The following is a 22,140-nucleotide window of genomic DNA, read 5'->3' as shown; positions in this document are numbered from 1 at the left end:
AGAATTGGACTTGAAACTATTTGGGACCTGCCTGGGTCCTAAGCTGAATAGGCTTTCTGAAGTTTCCCTTAGCCTGGTAAATGTTCAGTCAGTCAATTTCCCCTCCGCATATTCTTATTCCATACAGAGGTGGGGGATCAGGAAGGCAGAAGGCATTGGGCACACTGAGGAGGAACTGGAAAGTACTGCTGAGTGCCAAGAAAAATGCACATGTTCAGGCTCAGTGGCTGACACCTCTCGGGGCCTCTCCTACCCCTCCCCTTTTTGAAATACTTGAAATCTGCCCTAGCAATCTGGAGCCATGCCACCCTCCCTGGGAGAGTAGTTCTGGTGCCAAGCTTCTGATGGCTACTCACATCGACAACCTGGGAGTTGTTCTCCACACGGATCTCTCCCTCATCCCCATATCCAATTCATCATCAACTCCAGTCAATGGTACCACCAAAACATGCCTCAGCTCTGCCAGCTGTCACCCACACCGCTGACCCCACTCCATCTCCAGCACCCGGCACAGTGTCTGGACCCAGCAGGTGCTCCTGCTGAATGAATGGAATCCAAGAGGACTTCTTTTTCCCTGAGAAACAGGGTATTTTGCAGGGCAACACTGAGTTCAACGTTTCCAACCCAGCTAAAGCATAAATAAGCAGCCCACACCAAACCCTGCACCACCACCTGAGTGAAGAATCCCTCTCGCCTTCCTTCTCGCTCCGGTCTCAAGGCTCAGAAGTGACAATGAAACCACAGGCATCTCCTCACTCTGCGGATAAGATCTGAGTGTAAGTATCAGTTTAACATCTGAGCAGCATTAATTCCCAGGAGCCATCTCCTACCCTTAGGTGGTGTAACAATATCCAAACAACACACAGCCTGCGCGCACGCATGCGCACACGCACACGCAAACACGCACAACGCTCCGGCGGCAGAAGAGAGCACGGCTACAACTCGGATCCAATGCTGGGGCCTCATGGCCCCGTCCCCACAGGAATTTTAAGAGTCTGCACCTCGGTTCACTGGCACTGGCGTGGTCTTCATGAATACAAAATGCAGCCCTCCGACCCCTACCCACAGTCCCTATCATCAGGGCCAGATACTCAAAGTTTGCTCACAGCTCGAAGAGAAGGGATGATTTAAGATCCCTGTTTACTCCAAGTTTCTAGAATCCCACATTCATCTGTAAGGAGCCACTTGCCATAAAAGCCCTGAGCTGGAGAGCGATGTGGGTGGCCGTGTGGCTCCCCTGCCACACCTATTTCAAGACTGTCCTCCTTATTTCACCTGGTGGCACCACCTCCAACCTTCTCACGCCAGCACACCAGCACTGGACCTGCCTGGGAGCCAACCTCCCAGCCAAAGACACAGATCCGGGCTCTCGCAGCCCATCTGGCCACATGGCAGAGCAACTCTGGGGGCCGGCAGATCCCCAGAAAGCCCCAGCCTCCTCCCTCAGTTTCCAAGTGCATATGCATGCTGGCCTTCCTGCCTGTCCATTCTGACTGCCCTGGGAGCATGTTTCACTCTGGTTACCAACACAGGCTCTGGAGTCCAACAGCCTGGGTTTGGATCATGTATCACTCCCGAGGGGTGTACCTGGAGAAGTCACCCAGCCTCTCCAAGCCTCTGTGCTCTCATCCATAATAAGAGCACATAATGTGACTCACAATGCCTACCACACAAGATTGCCGTGAGGACTAAGTGAGTTAACTACTGTAGAGCTCCTGACACCATGTAAGTGGTCCCTCCACTGCTGTCAGCTCCCATGCCCCCGACGCAGCTCCACGAATCCCGCCAATTATGACTTTGATTGCACTGAAACACACAGTTCTCATGGCCTTAAAGAAAGCTCCATGCAAGTAGATGCTTTGAAATATAAGCAAAATAAAGGGAAATGAATTTCTCTTTTACCTTTCCTGTGGTGTCTCTTCCTCTTCCCTGTGTAGAGACTTTTATCTGATTAGAAACAAACTGATTTGTCAATATATGAAAGAGAGTCACTGATGGAGGCCAAATTCTTCCAATTCCTAGTCACACCACTTTCCACCAGACAACACTGTTAGTGTCACTGTCATTTCGTTACACATTTCCTTAATAATATCCTTCATTTGTAGACTACTCCTCCCAATTCATCCCTCTCCCCAAGAAAGAAAATCTGTGGGTTGGAGGAAAGCCTGAGGGGTGCGCCTCTCGACAGTGACGGTGGTTCCTTCTGGGAGGAGGGATTCCAGGTGATCTTCAATTTCTTCTTCATGCATTTCTCTGTCTACAGAATTTTGTTTTGATTCTCTTTTATTCCCCCCACAATGTACATGGCACATGTATTCCTTTTTAAAATGAGAAAAAATATAAAGTTACTTCAAGAAGTTCCAGGCCTTGTCTCCAAAGGTAGTTCATGATGGAGAACTAAGGATGATGAATCATTCTCATTTGACCCTCAAGGACCAGGCAAGAAGTGGCCTGATGTAACAAGGGACCTGAACTGTGGAAGCAGGAAGGACGGTACTCATTCATCCCCATGCAAGGTGCTGTTTGTGAACAAAACAAAGTCCCAGCCAGCCCTTGGGGTGAGGCTGTCCTACTGGGGCAGACAGACAATGAGCAAAACAAACACATATGTAACCTGTCACATGGTGGTAGGTGCTATGAAAATTAAGTAACATAAGAGGGATAAGAGTGCTGGGGAGGGAAGTGCTGTTCTGGAAAGGGTCAGGGGGAAGGTCTGTCCAATGAGGTTCACTTCTGCAGAGGCCTGGGGAAGGGAAGCAGCTGAGGAAACAGCCAGGACAAAGGCTTGGAGGTTGTACTGCACTTGTCGAGTCCAAGGAGCAGCAAGGAGACTCATGTGACTGGAACAGCACGAGTGAGAAGGAAAGTGGAAGGAGAGGAAGGCAGAAAGGTGCTGAGACTAGATCTGGTGGGGCTTGCCAGTCAGACTTAGGACTCTGGGGCTCACTCGGGGTGGTACCAGAAGCTATAGGAGCCTTTTGAATGCAATGACATAATCAGACTTTCATTTTAAAGGCTCATTCCAGCTTGCTGTGTGAAGAAAAAAAAAAAGTAGAGTCAAGAGTGGAAGCAGCAACCTAAGTGTCCATCGACAGATGAATGGATAAAGAAGATGTGGCACATATATACAATGGAATATTACTCAGCCATAAAAAGAAACGAAATTGAGTTATTTGTAGTGAGGTGGATGGACCCAGAGTCTGTCATACAGAGTGAATTAAGTCAGAAAGAGAAAAACAAATACCGTATACTAACACATATATATGGAATCTAAAAAAAAAGGTTCTGAAGAACCTAGGGGCAGGACAGGAATAAAGACACAGACATAGAGAATGGACTTGAGGACACGGGGAGGGGGAAGGGGAAGCTGGGACGAAGGGAGAGAGTGGCATGGACATATATACACTACCAAACGTAAAATAGATAGCTAGCGGGAAGCAGCCGCATAGCACAGGGAGATCAGCTCGGTGCTTTGTGACCACCTAGAGGGGTGGGATAGGGAGGGTGGGAGGGAGGGAGATGCAAGAGGGAAGAGATATGGGAACATATGTATATGTATAGCTGATTCACTTTGTTATAAAGCAGAAACTAACACACCATTAAAAAGCAATTATACTCCAATAAAGATGTTAAGAAAAAAAGAGTGGAAGCAGGAGTCCAGTAGGGAGGTCATTGCAATAGTGCAGGTGAGAGGTGGTAGCGGTGGCTTGGACCACAGGGGTAAGAAGTCTGGATATATTCTGGATTTAGCTTTTAAATGAGAGGCTACAGGCTTGGGTGATAGATTTAACGTGGGATGTGAGAGCAAGAAACGAGTCAAAAACAATTCTAAGTGTGTCCGGGTGAGCAACTAAGAGGATGGAGTTCCCCATCTGGGAAGAGCAGGTGGGAGCAGAACGTATCATCAAAAGATGTTAAAGCATATGTAAAATTTGAGTTGAATTAGTATTAAACAAACAGGTAGAGCTGATGATCAAGCAGGTGGATGTACAAGTTTGAGTTCAAGTGCAAGGTCCAGGCCAGACATATAATTAATTCTGAGAGCCCTAAACTAGGTAGTCTACTTACAATTCCTCACTTAATATTCCCAATTGACCTGTGGGGTGGGTGTGACTTTATTCCTGTTTTGTAAATGACAAATCTGAGACTCAGAGAGGGGAAGTAACTTGCCCAAAGTTTGTACCCATAGAACAGACTCACTCACATTCACATCTGGGTCAGTCTGATTGAGAGCCCATACATCAGGCCTTAAGAAATCCAGATTATAATAACCACATGGCCAGTGAATCAAGGAACATGGCAGCCTGTACCTTCCCCATTCAGTAAGCTGAGCCCTACCTCCTTACGAGATCTTCAATTGTTCTTGTTGCCTCAGCATCCATGGCATCTAGGGCCCAAAGTAACATCTACCTCTTATGCATGGGCTTCTGCCTTGGTTTCCTGATTTGTCCCAAATCCTCCAAGGGACCCGAAATCAGGCTCTAAACACAAGCCTACAGCACTGTAGCCCTAATGCCCCATCACTTCTTGTCAGTTCCCTGCGTGGGCAGGCACCCCAGGTATCTGCTATACATTTTGAAGTAACCATTACCTGGAGATCTAATGACCTTGACCTCAGATGGCTCCTCCCACTGTGGGACTTTGGTCAAATCATTTGGCCACTAAGCCTCTGTTTCCTCAACCATCAGAGGATGGAAGTTAAAATGGAATCTTTTAGGAGTCTGTGAAACATGTCGAAAGGGCAAGTTTTTCTAAATACAGATATTCTATAGTGGAAAAGCCTTGGACCCTGTAGTCCTGTTTTATATCCTGGTTCTGAGGCTCACTGGCTAGGGAGTCATGAGAAATTTAATCCCTCCTTCCCTAAACGAGGGTGATAATATCAACCTTACGGGGTGTGAGGAACACAATCATATGACACACGGGTGCTCTCTACATGCTAGTTTACTGAACACACACTTTAGAAAAGTCCAAGAACACACGGTGAGCCCAAGTTCCCCAACACCACCTCCTAGGGACTTCTCTTCCTCTGTAGCACACATAAAAGATTCCAGCACGTTCCACCCAGCTATCTGATGATTTCTCTCACCTCCTGCCTGACCTACCCCACATCCCCCAAAACTTTACGTCCTAACAGCTCACCTTTCCACTTGGCCCAAGTCTCATTTCTTCAACTCCTACTCCCAAGAAAACCCTGAGAGATGTATTTGGAGGGAAAGGGAAAGATGAAAACCTCCTTGCCTGTCCTATCTGTCACCAGAAGCAGAAGCTTCCTATTAGCAGAATCTGACCAACAGAAAGTAACGATTATCACCACCATTATTACTGTGGTAAGGGCTCCTATATACCAGGCAGAACCACAAAGTAGTATAGAAACGGGAGTGGCATGTGGATTAGACCACAAAGGGTTCTAATCTCGGCTGAATCACCTTACCAACTAGATGACCTCAGACTTGATTCTGAGCCATCCCCAACTACAGACATGATGTTATTACCTCTGATTTATAGATAATGACACTTGAATATTAGCTTCATTATTAATACTCATATGGCCTTGGACACTTGGCTTTGAAGTTTCAGGGAACAGCTATGGAGGACCTACTATGTTCCAGGGCTGCCTTGGACCTGTGAATTTTCTCATTTTGAAGTAGCCCTGAGGTAGGAGTCACAATAGAGCTGTAAATCCAAGTGGCTCAGGAGGTGAAGTATCTACTTAGCTAGCAAATAACAAGCAGGGAGTTACCCTAAATCAGCATGTGTGACCCCAAAGCTCATGATGCTTCCCTTGTCACATCTTGATACTCAGAGCACTACAGGCTTTGAAGTCAGAAACCACTGGATTTACATCTCATTCACTTGCTGAGAAGCCTTGGGTAAATTACTTAACCTCTCTGAGATTCCATTTATCTCATCTTTGAAATGAAGACACTGCTACCTGTCTCATGGGCCGTCATGAGGATCTGGAGAGCGTGCGAACAGTTTAGGCACAGTGCATGCACAAAGAAGCTCCTCAGAACCTAGGGCTCCATTCTCACTGCTACTTCAGGGCCACTTCAAAATAAGAAGCAATCACACGTTCAAGGCAGCCCTGCGATACAGTAGGTCCTCCACAGCTGTCCTCTGAAACTTCAAAGCCAAGCGACCAAGGCCATGTGGCTATGAATGACAAAGCTAATATTCAAACACAGCTCTTTTGTCCCAAGTCTAGGGCTCCCCCAAAAGCCAACTCAGAGCAATATGACCATCCTGAAACCTGAGAGCATCATGCTCTCACTACCAGCCTGCTCCTTTTATCCCCTCTACTCTAGCTCAATTTTCAGCTACCTATACAGATTCACACACAGGAGGAAAATCACCAAGTCAGAAAAACCCCCTTTTGCCAGTTCACAAGGGATCTCCTAGTAAAAAGGCTTCTACCTCCATTTCAAGGAACAGAAACAAAAAGCATCCTATTGACTTTGCGGCATAAAGCAATTAATTCTCCAAGCACAGTTCAGAGCGCAAACAACCCAGCAAGGTCCAACTAAACATAAACGGAAACCAGCACAGCAGCTCTGAAGTCATCAGGTCCCTGAGGAAATGGTGATGCTGCGAAGGCACCTATCAATCAAAGCTGATTCTGGAGGAGCCATACATGTCCATGCTGCAAAAGGAATAAAAAACTCAGACCCACAAAGTATAAACTCAGGTTCCTGCACCTCAGGCTCTACCTAGGAAACCACAGGCCCTTCTGAAGTATTTTGCAAGAAGCAACAACCCTCAGGCTTCCCTAAAAGATTCTTAGCCTTTTCTCTCTGAAAAATGACAAAATCTGCAGGAGAACAATGTTGACAGATGAAGACTGGCTTGGTCCTTTGTAGTTACTCCCTTGTTCCGCCTTTCCTCCTTCCTGCCCTGTGCCAGGATGAATCAGATGCACCCACATGGACCATAGTCTGGACTTGGCTCAGTGGCCAATAGAGCCAGTGTTAGCCAGGTAGTGTCCTCCTTGCCCCTGATTCTGCCAAATCCAGTGACTTCTCCATCCTGCCTCCAGAGTTCTGCTCCTACACCACATGTGAATAAGCCACCACTGCTCTAATTCATCCCATGTTCCCGGGGACAAACAGACTAAAGTCCAAATGCCTTTGCCTACGATCTGCATCTCCCAGCACCCACACCAGACCCCACCCATGGCAAAGCAGCCATGTGGTTAGGGTGTGTTGGCTCCACCCCCAGCTCCAGGGGAGGGAATCAAATTGCAATTGGTTCAGAGAGGGGCATGTGACCTAAGCTGGTCCAACCCCAGTGAAGCCCAAGATTTTTCTTCAATGGCTAAGGGAGAAGTTTTCTCTAGCTCTTATGGGTCAGGCTGCTGACCTGAGGTCTAGAGCTGCAGAGCATTTTACTACCATGGGCGAACCAGCCTGAGCCTCTGATAATATTGGACAGCCTTAGACCGAACCAAAGCTGAGATCCATTCTCTAAAATTTTAGTTATGTGAACCTACCCCCCAAAATTCCCTCCATGGTTAAGCCCGATTGAGTTGGGAGTCCCCCTGCTACGGATCATGCTAACTGAAACACCTACCATTTCAGGTTATTCAAAAACTTGCCTGAACATACCTTCCAGCCCCACACTCACTCAGTCCTCCACCCATTGCTATAAAGGTCAATCTCCTGTTTATCGGAGGGAATTGCTCATTTTCTTTCTTTTCCTCATGCCGTTTCCTTGGCCTATCATCCTTGGTCCTTCTTCCCCATCTGCTGATGTCACTGTTTATGAATTCCACCACCTCAGTGAAGCCTTCTTCACACTCCTTTCTCTGGCAAAAAATAAGCATCCCCTCCATGGAAACCCCCTTCTATCCTGGATCCAGGCCCCCTGCTATGATGTATACATTCATAATGTCCTTTACTAGAGAATGTCAACTATCACTTTTCTCTGTATCCCTAGCACTTAACACAATGCCCCAGGCAAAGGAAGGGTCCAGGAGCTATTTGCTGAGTTGAGTTCATGGAAGCCTGCACTGGACCAGATGGGTCTATGAGCAGTACTGACTTTCCAGAGGGCATTCCTCTCTCCATCCCACCCCCACCCCGCCCCAGGCCTCTGTGGAACCACAGATGTGCGTTTGAGAGATGGTGGCATGGAGTATACTGTAGATAAGGAATGGGGTAGGAGATCAGCAAATCAAACCTGTATTGCAAACCTCTTTTAAACACAGTAACCAAACTCAAGCAAGGCCAATGGAGTCCCTCCATCTGCCCAGCAAGGGGTCTCTCTGAACCACTTCTACCAAATCCATCTCCAACCACCATGCAACTCTCCCTAGCACCGCTCCCCAGGTTCCAGTCCCAGCTGTGCCATCAACCATTTGTGTGCCCTCGGGCAAATCATCTGACTGCTGATGGCCCTCATCTATACATTGAAGAAGGTGAACTAGCCATGCTCTAACATGCCACCCACGATCTAAGATGCTGGGATTCTATATAGGAGAATGTAATCTCTCCTTTCCAAACCCCTCATTTGGAGAAATCCCAGACTCTAACACTAATAAAGGGTTAGAGTTTTTCCCACCCTCCAAACCTGTCCCTTCCTTATTTCCTAGGTAAAGGAACACATTTTCCCCCAAGGAGACTAACACAGCACCTGCCTTATGTGCTGAGGAGAGAGGCTCAGCAATCTTTCCTTCCTTCTTAAGACATGAGACTTCAGATGCCAAGATTTGCCAACTGCCTCGTTACACCCAAAATCTAAATCTGGAAGCTCAACAGCACGAGTGGCTGTTGTGGAAAAGTGCTCATGATGTATCTTTAAGAGAAAATCGAGCTAGTGTGACAGCCTCCAAAATGTGATTTCAGTGCATGGCACAGAGCAGGCACTCAATTAGTACTTGTTAAATGAGTGAAGGAATGTCTTTAGAAACAGAATAGCACACACTGGATTGTGGATGCTTAGACATTAAGCTGGAAAATAGAAATCAAAATTTCCCCATTGGTTATTTTTGGAGTTGGGGACTTACAGGTGAGTTTTTTTTTTTTCCCAGTATTTTCTAAATGTTCTGTAATGAACAAATAATATTTTGCAATAAGAAAATCATTAAGTCACTTTTATAAGGAGTTAATTGTTGTAAAAAAAAAAAAGAAAGAAAAAAAGAAAAGAAAAAAAGAACCACACATATACAAAAAAAGAAAGAGTGACTGTCATCCAAACTCGCAACCCACACACAAGCCACCCTTCCTCCCTCCCACACATCTCACCCCTTCTCAGAGAAAGCTTCCCCGCCTTCCCTTTTGTGTCTTGATTCCAGGCATCTGGGGAGTCAAGCGATTGCCTTCAAGTGTTATGCTCGTCAGAAGCAGAGCCCAATATTGAGGCGAATCCCCATTACTCCAGGGCCAGGAGAACAGCAGGCGAAAAGCTACTCTGCTCCCTTAGGGCGCTCCCCGCACTTTGCCAGACCATCCTGTCAACCCTGGAGGCGATTCCAGGCAGGGCACGGAGAAGCCGCCATCTCGTGGGGCACTTGTCTACATGCGCACATTCACTCACCTGCAGGTCAGGGAAAGGATGCTGAAGAAATGAACTCCCGTGTCCCGGCAAGCTTTTCAGGAATTTAGTATTTTATCAATGACCCATTAACACATCTCCTTCCGCTTCTCACATATTCTTGCCTCTCTCTCGTGGCTCTAGACCAATTTTGTGACCTGAGTCCCTGTCCTTCTTCCCACCTCAACTCACATCGGCCCAGTGCAGATCAGCTCAAGGTGGGCCAGTGGGACCACATGCCTCGAGGGCAGAGGCGACCTCAGGTGAACACACAGGGAGAGTATTCGGGGAGGCACCAGACAGAAAAGGAAGGACGGAACTGCAGGTGACAAGCACATCTAACTAATTAGCAACAAGTCAGAGGTCCTCGGCCATCAGACCTAGAAGAAGGCTGGCCTGGGAGCTCTTGCCAGACGAAAGAAAAATGGAGATGGCTCACAGCACAGAGGGGCAGCCATGCCCCAAAGAAGTCCTTTGTTCCTCCTTCCTCTGGGTTCTCCCCAGCCAGGACAAGCAGGCCTGAGGGCTCTGAAGTAATCCCCCTTGTCACCCACTGTTCATGATTAGCAAACCCAACAGGTGAGATGCAAGAAGCCCAGACAGGGCAAGATTCAGAGTGTCCACCATCTGTGAACTTTACCTCTCAAAGCCTCAGTTTCCTTGCCTGCAAAAAAGGGAATAAGAATTCCTACTTTTCCTAGTTGTTGCAGAATTCAGTGAGATAATTTTAATAAGGCATTTTGCATAGTGCTTAGCATCTAAGCGTTCCATACATGGCCAGGATTATCAGCAGTTTCTTAACTTCTCTGGTTTTTCTTCACCCCCACCTCATCCTTCAGCTCTCTCTCTGCACAAACATCAGTTTTTCCAACCCACCTCCCCACTCTGAGATGGGACGTTAGAGAGGGTAGGAGAGTCAGACAGACCTCAGTTTTAGGTCCAGCCTGGACACCTCTCCACGGCTCACTTTCCTCATCTGTAACAAGGGAACAATAATAACGTACCTCCTTCCCTCCAAGACTCATTGTGAGGATTAAGTGCGGTGATACATATGAAACCCTTACAGTAGGCTCTACATATAGTGAGAACTTTAGCTATCATTTTCCCCCTTGATCCCATCATTCTAAATTAGGTCTCCATAATTCTCAGAGCATTCACCATAATTTATAATTACATATATCTTTGTGTTATATAACATTTGCCCCTCCACCCAAGTTTACATTCCATGAGGGATAAACCAAGTATCTCTCTTGATTGTGGCTTGTGTATTCCCAGCACCTGGTACAGTGCCTGGATATAGTAGGTGTTTAATAAATATCTGTTGGATGAATAAATGAACAGAATATTAACGTTGGCATGGAAGATCACCAAGGTCCCTTCCAGCTCTGAGAGTCTCTGACTATTGTCTATTTTTTGACAGCTTTGGAAGAAAAGTTTAAAATGAGCCCCAGAGAAGCTGTTCACCGATCCCGGGGGAAGACTCAGGATGGTTGCTGCTGACAGACTCCCGAACACTCAAGTTGTGCAGAGATTTACTCTGATTTTTTTAAAACCTGAGAAGGAAGGCTGCCAAGTTTCCAGATTGGGATCATCTTCTCCTCCCTCAGGGCTGCCTGCACACAGGACACGAAACAAGGCTCTGTGGTGAGTAGCAGGGATCCAGGATAGGGGGGCAGGCCTTCTCGTGTTAGCAATGGACAGTCAGCCCTGAGCAAAGACGACCAAACCTCACGGATCAACAGGTGACCACAGCAGTCTCTGTCCTCACCTTTTCACCCCTCCAAAGAGAGAAGACTTCACACGTATGTGCATTAAACAAAGGGGGCTCTGGGGCTGGCCCTGGATATCATGACCTCACCCAGTCACAGAAAGTGCTTGCTTTTAATACAGATTCCTGGGCCATCCTAGAACTTCTAAATCAGATCTGCAGTGGGGCCTAAGGATATGCATTTTGTAAAAGCTCCCCAGATGTCTTGATGCATACCAAAGTCTGAAAGCTACTATTCTAATGAGAAGAAAATTGACCAATATAAGCATTGCCCCACTGGATACTGGGTCTGTGTAACCAATTAATTCTGCACTTCTAACTCTGGAAACAGAAACTGGCCTAGCCTGCGAACACCTGCTTTGCAGCAGAGGCTATTCTGAACCACCAGTTTACAAGTCTGATGGATCACCTGGGAAGCTTTAAATATACTGATCCTGGAGTCTTACCCCTAAAGATTGATTTGATTGGTATGAGTTGCAGCACAGGTTTGGGATTTTAACATGGTGATTCTAATATGCAGCAAAGTCTAAGAACTACTCCTCTAACTTACCCTTCCCACCCAGCTCACTAATGCAGCCTCCAGACACCACAAGCACCCAGAACAGCCTTCACCCAACCAGAGGCTCGGCCTGAGCTGTCTAAAGGCCCCAAGTCTTTATCTCCCAGAAGTTATAGGTGACTTGCTGAGCAGGCATCCGTGTCCTCAGTGTGGATGAGACAATAGAACACGACTGTAAAGAGGTCCCAAAGTCCTCTTCACCAAAGTTTTATTCCAGCTCTGCCATTTACCAGCTCTGCAACCTCAGTAGGTTAGTTAACCTCTTCAAGCCCCACTTTCCTCATCTTTAAAATGGGAATAACATTACTTAACACTTAACTCACTGCATCCTCACAACTGTATATGCAAAGCACTTAACACAGGTGTTGGTGCGTAGCAAAAGCTCAAACCATCTCAGCCAGTGATAAAATAACAAATCATTCTCTGTTGTTTCATTCTTTTCTTTTTTGCCTTTAGAGGGGCTTGGACCCTTGGTGGCTATTCTGCTGACCTCAGATACTTTCTACTCTTCTAGGGCCCCCTTTTCTTGCCAAGCTTGCCCAGCTCTTTGCTCTTGAGTTTGCAACTTAACTTCTCTGAGCCTCAGTTTCCTCATCTCCAAAGTGGGGGTATAGAAAAAGTACTACCCCTGTGTTTATTTTAAAAACCAATGAGCTAACCTATGTAGGGTGCCAAGCAAAAGGCCTGGCACAGGGTCACTCAAAAAACAAACAAACAAACAAAAAAAAAAACCAAAGATGCTGGAGAAGGTGAAGAATGACTGTTTCTCCCCCCTTGAATTGAAGTTCAGCAAAGAGTCATCTCCATCTGCTCTGGCAGCCAAAGGGTAGAAAAGATGCCTCCTGAAGGCTCATGGGGAGCTGAAAATTCCAAATTTCGAGCCAGGGGAGGAGGCAGCCTTGCCTCCCCTCCACGCGTCCCGGGGTGACGCTGAAGAGCGCTGACTCCAGCTTGGGCCCCTCTCACCAGCTCCCCACCCTCCTCACACCCCATTAGCTCTGGCAATCCAATTCCCTTTCTTCTACCCGGAAATCGATGTTTAATTAACACATCATTGAAAAAATAAACACAGTCTACAATGGGACTGCAATGAAGCTAATGCAGCTCAGCTTGGGGGCCACAGACCATCCCCTCAGTGAGAAAAATGCTCTTCTCATGTTCTCTGCTTCTCAAGCAAGAAAAAATTCCCCTTTCTCCCTGGAGTCCTCCAGCAGGGGAATCCCAGCTTCTCCCACTGTGTATCCTCCCTCCAGTCTCTAGGCAGGGAGATCACCCATCCCTTCTTACCCCTGACCCTATGACATAGACACAGGGGGAAGGAAGAGGGATTAGGTGTCAGTGCATATATCGCTGCTCCATGGGGGAGAGAGGTACCTGCAAGGTGTGGGTGGGCCCATCTCCCCATTCCCTCCAGACCAGAACGAGCACTCATCCAGCTGAGAGGTCAGCAGCTGTCTTCCCCTGGCTGGAGGAGGGAAGGAGGCCCAGGGGTGGCTGAGCAAGATGATGAGCCCCAGGTGCCCTCGCCAGCCCTCACACTCAGGAGCTGATCTGAAGACCTCCTCCTGGGGAGTCTCCTCCTATGGCTTCCACTTTAGATGTTTCAACGCCCACCCCCTCTTCTCCAGGGTTCAGCATAGTGGGCAATGCAAGGACTCAGAAACAGCATGAATTCTGGAGTCAGACCCAAGCTTGGGTCCAAAGTCTGCTACTTCTCACTGTGTGACCCTAGACAAGTTAGTTAACACTTCTGACCAACGGTTTCCTCATCAGACAAATGAGGACACTGCCCATTACAGGAAATACACCAGAACACCACGCTCTGCTAAGAGCAGGAGCTAGGTGACTGTCCATTCGCCAGAAGCTCCACTGAGGGCCACCCCCTGTTGCAACAGCCAAGGGGAGTGTGGGCCCATCAGGGAACAGGGCCACAGAGCAAAGCAGAGGCGGGTTGCAGGTTCTCTGCCTTCTGCCCACCCACCACCATCCCAAACAACCTAAGCTCCCTCCCCCGACAAGGTGCCTGAAGCCGCAAGAAGGTGACTGAGTCACCATGGGAAGCAGAGTCTCTAAAGTGCCATCAGAAAGACCAGCAGCAGCGCCACTGCTGGGCCCGCGGCTTCCTCTCCCTAAGCCTAACGGGCCACTGACTGGCAGCAGCAACTTCCACAGGTCCCAGGGTTGTGAGCAGCCAGCCCAGCAGGCGGGTCAGCTCTCAAGAGTCAAGTTCCCAGACGTGGGGACCAGAGGACGGGCCCACGGAGGTGCTGCGACACAGTGCGGCTATCAGAGCGCTGGAGCCAGGCCACTGGGTTTGAGCGTGACCTCATCACTTCCTACCTGCGTGACCTTGCACGTGTTATTTAACTTCTTTAGGGCTCAGTTTCTTTATCTGTCATACTGAGATGTTAACAGTACCCACCTCATAGGGTGGTAGGAAGGTTAAGTGGGACAATGCGTGTCAAGCGCTCAGCATAGTATTGGGCACATAGGACTCAAATGTCGGCTAGCAGAAGTAGTTGTAGCAAGGTAGTTAGGTTAGTAGTTGTCGTGTTGGTAGCAGGAGTAGTCAGAAGATTAAGGTCTTAATCCTTTAGAAATAGGGGACAAATGGAAGCATCTCTGGGGAAAGTCTCTTCTCCTAGCCATCTTCTTGGCCTAAAATTTGATTTCCCTATCTGACACGCCTTTCCTCTCTCTATCCCATGAACAGAAAGTGGGTAATGTCACCTCAAAGAAGGATGACCATATGTTTTATCATCCAAACCAGGACATTTTTGAGAGCTAATAATTACACTAGGACAAAGGCCTAAATGGGCCTGTCTCTACAAACCAGGGCATCTGGTCACCCCACCTCAAAGTCACATAGAAAAGGCTTCTCACGCTGTCTCAAGGTCCTGGAAGAAGGTAAGGCTTCCCTGCTTCTCAGAATCCACTTTACTCTGGTCCCCCACTTCCCCTACCTTCCTGACCCCAGCATAACATACACCCACACATGCACACATGCACGCACGCACGCACGCACGCTAGGATGTCTATCCCCTCCCTGAGTCGAGGTCAAGGCCAACCCTAGGGCTGGAGCAGAGGGACTAGTAGGGACCCTTCCACATAGTCCATGAATTCAAGCTCTCCAGCCAGCCTCTGGAAACGGAAATGAAACACACCGAGGCCAGTGTCTGGCTCCACGCCTTGCTTTCTTGAGAAGCAAGGGCTAAGCCAGTCTGGGGGAAGCACACAAGCTCCCAGGTCATCAGGATCCAGACACCAGCTGCTTGGACCTCTGAATGGAGCCCCTGCTGTATCTGAGAGTAACCGTGATGGGCAGGGCTACATGGGACTAAGAGAGACCCACTGGGGTCTCTTCCTCCAGCACACTCAGGGGATGACCTTGACCGGCACCCAGTGATTCTGATGACCTTGGAGAATAGCCCCCAGTCTCCTTCCAGCTCAGCAGGAATAGTCTGCCCTCATTAAAGGCACATCTACCCCCTCCCACCTCACCAAGACCCCACTCCCCCACCGACCAAGGAAGAAGGAAAGCTAATAGGGCACCTCAGGCAGCCTCCAGCACAATCCCATTTGAGAGAGGGCCCACGTCCCACAGGCAGCAAGATGGTATAGAAAGAACACTCCCCGGATAGCCAGAAAACCTGGATTCCAGCTTTGTCCCTGCATCAAACTTGGCATATGACTTTGGACCAGCCATTTAATCTCTCTTTGCCTCAGTTTTCTCATCTGTATTTGAGAGCACTGAATGAGATAATGGCTCATCTCCCTTTTACCTCTAACAGTGTAACATAAGGGTCATGGACTTGGGCTCTGGAATAAGAAAGATCTGAGCTCAAATCCCTGATCTGCCATCTTACTATCTTATTTTATCTAAGTCTCAGTCTCCTCTTCTGTCAAAGGCAAGGAATAATAGCAGAGTCATCCCTCGCTATCCATGGGGTATTGGTTCTAGGATCCCTCGCAGATTCAAAAATCTTCGGGTGCTCATAAAATGATGTTATATAAACATCATTTTATATAAATATATAAAATGATGTAGCACAGTTGGCCCTCCATATCCAAGGACCCACGGATACAGAGGGCCGACTGTATACTGCATTGAGTTGTCTGGAAAATTAAAAGAGATACTGAATGTAAAAAAAAAAAAAAAAGGAACTTGGTACAGAACTTGGTATATATTAAGTACCTCAGAAACGGTAGCTATATCACTACCATTACTACTACGTGATGATGACGGTTAGCTAGTATTAGTGGGACCATGAAGGAGGCAGAGTCAGTCTGAGCCAGGCATGGAGGAGACCTTTCTACTGAACTCGAAAGTCGCACTTTGCAATTCCTCTAGCAGATCTGGACTTGCAGGCAGGGACAGCCGGAGGCAAAGTTCAGCGTTTGCAGAAGACAGGCTCCAAGGTTAGAGCCAACACCAAATCCAACACCAAATCCATATGGTTCTTTCTTCCAATCAACAGATATTTGTTGAGCACCTACTACATGCCAGCAAATGTCCTAGGCACTGAGAACACGGCAATGAACAAAAACAGGCAAAGACCCTGACCTCACGGAGCCTGAATTCCAGAGGGAGAGACAGACAAGATTACCTTAACACTCCAGTATGCCATGTAGTGTTAGGTAGTGAGCAGCTGACTGGAACGAAAGGCAGAGACGTGGGCTGAAAGTAGCGGGGGGTCAGGCTGACGGGGGGCTATTTTAGAAGGCCACTCAGCAGAGGCCTCTCTGGGGAGGCCTCACTTGAGCACAGACCTGCAGAGCCCTGCTCGAGCCCAGTACTGCCACCTGCGGCTGGCCCAGTCACACCTCTTCATCTGCAGAGCAGCCAGGGCTGGCCCTCGAGGGTCAGAGCTGCGGAGAGGCTGGTGGTTCCTCCCCCAGCAGGTACGTGCTTGAGGGAAGCAGGGCCTGGTGGCAGCAGGAACCAAGGCCTGCAAATTTCTAGGGGGCGAGCTTTGGAAGGGACGTTTCTACTTTTCCAAGTCTCCCATCCACACACGAGGGTCACGTAAGGAGAACACAGCAGGGGGATCCCAAGAGCCTTCTCCTCTCGGCGTTTGGCACAATGATTCGCCCCTGGGGCATCCTACCCCCCATTTGTCCCCTTTCTCTGGCAATGACGTAACCCTTTCTCCCTGACCCCTCAAGGTCAGCCCCAGGAAGGGAGAGGGACATAAGCTACGTACAACAACCAGCATTTTGCCCCAAGGATTTTGTTTTTTCTCTTCGGAAAAATGTTTTCCAATTTCACATGTAATTGCTCATAAAGAGGGACACACCTTTAACCAAAGGAGAAGGGAAAATGGCGTCCGTTAGTTACGACGGCTGGAGCCCAGGAGGGCACAGGGGCTCAGCCGCTATCCTGGCCGAGGGCGAGCGCAGCTCCTCAGGGGCTGCAGAGCCTCCCACAAGGCCCGGGCCACCCTCCCACACGGGTGGCTGAGGCCGGGGCGAGCAGGGCCGTCCTCCCCCGCTCTGCCCTGGTCTCCCGAGGTGGCCAGGGAAGCCCTCAGTCTGGCCCACCTCATCCCTTCTCCCCTTTCCGTCCGCAGCCGCCCGCTCGTCCTCCATGAGCACAGCCACCCACGGGCCTGCTCTGGCAAGCGCGGCTCTCCCACGAGGCTTGCCGCCGGAGACAGGCGCCTTCTCCCCCCACCGTCTTCTCAGCTACCCTGAAAACTCGGTCGCCTTCTCACCCCCACCAAACACCGCGCTCTTTGCCTTCCTCCCCCACAAGAGAGGGAAGGGGAGCCTCCCTTCCCTGTCGCCCCCACACCTCCCCAGAGCCGTGCGCGCGTCCGTGCCCACCAAGCACACTCACACAGCACGAAAAGGCAGGCACCCCCTGCTTGAACCGCACGCACCATGTGGACAATCCATGTTGTCCGACTGGGAGCACACCGGCGTTTGACAAAACACAAACACCCCTCCAGCCCTCACCCAAAAGGCAACACAAAGGCCACCAAGAATTTTAAGACCAGACATCAGCCGGAGAGCGAGGGCTGGGTAGGACAAAGACATCACTCCAGACTCCCCACGAGCCACGACAACTCTGGGAGATTCTGCAGTGCCCTCTGGCTTGACACAGCCCACTGAGCAGAGCTGTGTGTTGGTGTGTGTGAGAGCATACATATGTGTGTGTGGAGAGGGGGCATCTGTCTCTCTATTGTCCAGGCATCAAATCTCCCCAGAGGTAACCCAGTCCAGACTCTGCTTTCCCCGTGTAACCTTCCTCTGATGTGCCGCAAACATATATTACACGGATGGTTAAATTGGATCATTATCACCGGGTGCTTATTTGGCCAAAAAAAAAAAATCATTAATGTCATCTACCCCCATTCCAACCCCCTTCTTATGAGGTCCCCTCCCCAACGACTCTCCAACATGCTAATCCCATGAACTGCGACACACCACAGCTTTTGGTAAAGAATAATGGCGAGGAGAAAGAAGAGAGCGGTGTGGGGAGAAGACGTGGGTATCGTTACTGCATTTCCCGTATGAAGACGGGTGGAGAGGAGCCATGGTGGAGGTAGGGGTGGGGACAGCCGTAAAGGGAACGAAACCAAACGAAATCAAGCACTTGATCGCCTGTGTCTGTGTGAGAGAGTGTGTGTGCAAGAGCGTGTGCAAAGTGCGTGCGTGTGTAGATGTGCCGACTTAGCCCTCCTATCAGAAGGCTGCATCCGTGTGGCATGTAGGAAAGGCCATCGCACCACTGTTGTGTCGAAAAAAAAAAAAAAAAGAGCCGCAGAGCCATCAGAATCAGAATTTTCTCATCCAGACAGAAAGGACTAAAGGAAAGGGGGAGGGGGTATATGGGGGTAGGGGAGAGCGGTGTGTGCCAATGGAAGCAAGAGAACAGCAGAATTAGGGGAGGATAGAGGGGGAAATTGGTGGTAGGGCGGAAAAAACTGCACACACACAGAGACACAAACACACACAATACCCAAACGCCAACCCCACCGCTCCACTGTGCATCCAAGACTGACAACCCATCCCCCATCTCTCTGCTGCCTCTCTGTGCCCCCAAAGCTGGTGCCGATGGATTTCTGTATCTCAGTTTTGCAGCAGTGGGCTAATTACAACCAAGCCCCCTCACCAAATTAACCCCTCCCCTCCTTCTCCTTCTTTCTCTAAAAGGCCAATTGAAGAATAATGTGTTTTTAGAGATAATGGATTTTTTTTCCCAAGGAACGAGAGAAAGGGGGATGCAGGACAGAAATTCTGCAAGCCGGTGACTTCCGACCTCACCTCCGTCTCTCCTCATGTCCCCATTTGCTGTAGCGTCTCATCTACCATTTTCCAACCGTCCCCTTACCCCCCACCACCCAAAAGAAAAGACCTTCCTACCATGCACATCGACAAATACATCAACCGCCACCCAATCTCAGTAGCCGATCTCAAAACCCCAAGCATCAAACCACCTCGATACATCCTTTCCCTTATATAAGCAGCAAATCATCAACACATTCAGTAGAAACGCAGCATTAAAACCAACAAAAAAGGAGGCCAGACCTCCATCAGACCCCTAATAATTAATAATAGGGAGCTACCAGAGCAGCAAAGATGCAGTTGTCTCTCAAAATCTAGAATCCCTTTGATTTCTGGCCCCCGCATCTTAAGAAGCAATTTTTTAAAATTATTTCACTAGAAAGGACCGGAAAGCTCCAGAAAAGGCCATTCGCACAGTCCAATTGCTTTTAAAAAATTAACCCAGCCCTGTTGCTCACTTTAATAGCGAACTTCCAGCGTCCAGCCTTTTTCCCCTCTTCCAGAAGGAAGACTGGCTCGCCAGATGAACCCCAGGCTGCAGAAAATGGGCCAAGAGTCCTTACTCTCCACTCCCCAACCAAAAAAAAAAAACAAAAAAACAAAATTCAAACAATAGGGATGTCTCTGCACAACTGGCACCCGTCTGAAATATCGCTCGCCCCAATATGACTGAGGCAGATTAAGCCAGAAGGTTAAAAAAAAAAAAAAAAATACCAGCCTTGCTGTGTCTCTCTCTTCCCTCCATCCTTCAGCCACATACCCAGTAGCCCTTAGGTAAACTTGCCCATCATAACCAGCGGGACCATTTTAACTTGAAAGGCGATGCAGAAGCAAGCCCTTGAATGATGAAGGGAGGCTCTACCCAGAATGGCAAATTCATAAAGGCTAGTTCTTCGGGCTCCCCAAACATAACCTCCAGGTGCCCCCAGATAGACTATCCCAGGTACTAAGTCACCCAGCGCACTGGGAGTTCAAATTTCCATTGGAACCTTCATCACAAAGGCAAACGGTCATCTGACCCCCCGAAACTACACGGTCCTCCAGGTGTGACAAGGAGCATCCCTCTCCCTCCAGGGCCATCCACAGGACCCAGAGCAGAGGAGGAATTAAGAATGTTGGGGTGGATTGTGGAGGTAAAAGAAAACTATCTCCCCAAGCGGGAATGACCGGAGGAAGCGGGGAAATGACAGCTCCCCTTTTCCCAGCTCTCCTATCTTGTCCGACTGTCTAGCTCCATCCTAGCCTAGCTCTGGATGATCTCTGACCTTTGTATTTAAACAAAACATTTTTAATAATGATCAGGGAAGAGAAATCCTACTTTACCTAAACCCCAATAATGGTTATCAAAAATAAAATTTTCTCACAGCATGATGATATTTCTACATCCAAATCAAAAGAAGAATGCATTTAATGGAAGAAGGGAGAAATTTATTTCTTTTAACAAGTAATCACAGGGTAAGTCACCTGCAAAGCAGCCAAGCCCATAGGTTGGTATTACGTCACTGGCCTAGGAAGGGATGGGGGGGGGACAGATATTTTTCCCTTGTCATCAAGATGATGTTTCTAAAGCAGTTAAGTTTTGTGGTTAAAAAAAGAGAGAGGGAAAGAGCTAAAACTCTGGGTACAACACAATGCCTAGAAAAAAATACATCGAACCAGCCTTTAAGGTCACTGAGAGCTTACAAAACCCACAGTGCTTACACAGAGTGGAAGTTTTCAGGCAAGCCTGCTACTAAATCATTAATATAAACAAATGGAAGGCAGAGAAGGAAGATTCCCTTCTAGCGGATCCAAACAGGAGTGCTCGCACACACGCGCGCACACACACACTCCCTTTTCACCTTCTCTGAGTATGCCCACTTCCACAGCAAGATAGCAGGACTCCAGCCTGAATCTTCAGACTCAAGATCCACCTCCTCACACATCTTCCAAAAAAAAAAAAAAATCACACTCAAACACACACACACACACACACACACACACACACCCTTCAATTCCTCAACAGCTAGGGAAATCCCTATCTCAGTTCAATTTTCTCTTCTTGTGATCCTCAGAGCTTCCCTTCTTCTCTTTCTCATTTGAACTAGCCCCTTCCCCAGAAAAAAAAAAAAAAATGAGGGGAAAAGTGATCACAAAATGCAAAAAAAGTATCTGCCCAAAATGAAGTGACAGGTACACGTCATTGCAGAATAACAATCCAAGCAAATAGGAGAAAGACTTTAAAAAAGATTAAAAATCTAAAACATTCTCTGACTTTTTCAACATCTGGAGCAAAAGGACCCAACTTCCAGGGGAAACTGAAGGAAAAGAAAGGCAGTTGGAAAGCCATTCCCATGGTCAGCCAAGGCTCTCTGATCCAGCCTTCAAAAAAAAAAAAAAAATCTAGGTTGGTCGCTCCCAGCTGAAAACTTCTACCCTCTCAGGAGCGACCTCTTCCCAGAACCAACAAGAAGCCCGAGTTGTTTCACATGCCGCCTGCCTTCCTTTCCCCCCAACATCTTACCTTTCCCGCTGAGCAGAAGATTTGGGATCTGTTTGTTTGTTTGATGTTTAATCAACTGAGTTTGCTGGGTATGTTTCCTCTTTGGGGAGGTTCAGATTCTGGAATCTTTCGGTCTCCTTTTCTTTTTCTTTCTCTCTGGGAGGGAGTGGCGGGGAAGAAGGGAGGAGGTGTTGGAGGTGCGAAAAGCAGGTCCTTGGTGGCTCGAGATGCTGGCGGCTTCGAGAGGGGAGGACACACTCCCTCTCGCTCTCAGTGAGTTGCATGCAAGAGGAGATGTGTAGGGCTGAGCTCTAAGCCTGAGACTGCCGGAGGAGCCCAGGAATTTCACGCACTCCAGAGCCGGCCCCTCCCTCTCCCACACAGACCCCGGCATTTAAAGAGACAGCCAGGCTGCCTGGCTCAGGGCTTCACCTCCTCCCTGACTGTTTTTCAAACAGCTGAGAAGATATCAACTGGGAGGGGCACTGTGCAGCCCCCTGCGACTAAGAG

General features: G+C 48.5%; 1 protein-coding gene across 7 annotated transcripts in view; it reads right to left on the bottom strand.

Moving 5' to 3' along the window:
- Nucleotides 1-21,955, bottom strand: part of NRXN3 (neurexin 3) — a 1,692,180-nt gene extending 1,670,225 nt beyond the window's left edge. For all 7 annotated transcript variants that reach the window (XR_003795953.1, XR_003795956.1, XR_003795954.1 and 4 more), the window contains exon 1: nt 21,652-21,955. The gene's annotated coding sequence lies outside the window, so the exon portion shown is untranslated. The remainder of the gene's footprint in view (nt 1-21,651) is intronic.
- Between the last annotated feature and the right edge of the window lie 185 nt (nt 21,956-22,140).

The sequence above is a fragment of the Monodon monoceros genome, unplaced genomic scaffold, assembly GCF_005190385.1.
Source record: "Monodon monoceros isolate NGI ecotype Baffin Bay Population unplaced genomic scaffold, NGI_Narwhal_1 Super_Scaffold_21, whole genome shotgun sequence".
NCBI classification, from domain to species: Eukaryota; Metazoa; Chordata; class Mammalia; order Artiodactyla; family Monodontidae; genus Monodon; species Monodon monoceros.
This window is presented reverse-complemented; position numbering and strand designations above follow the sequence as displayed.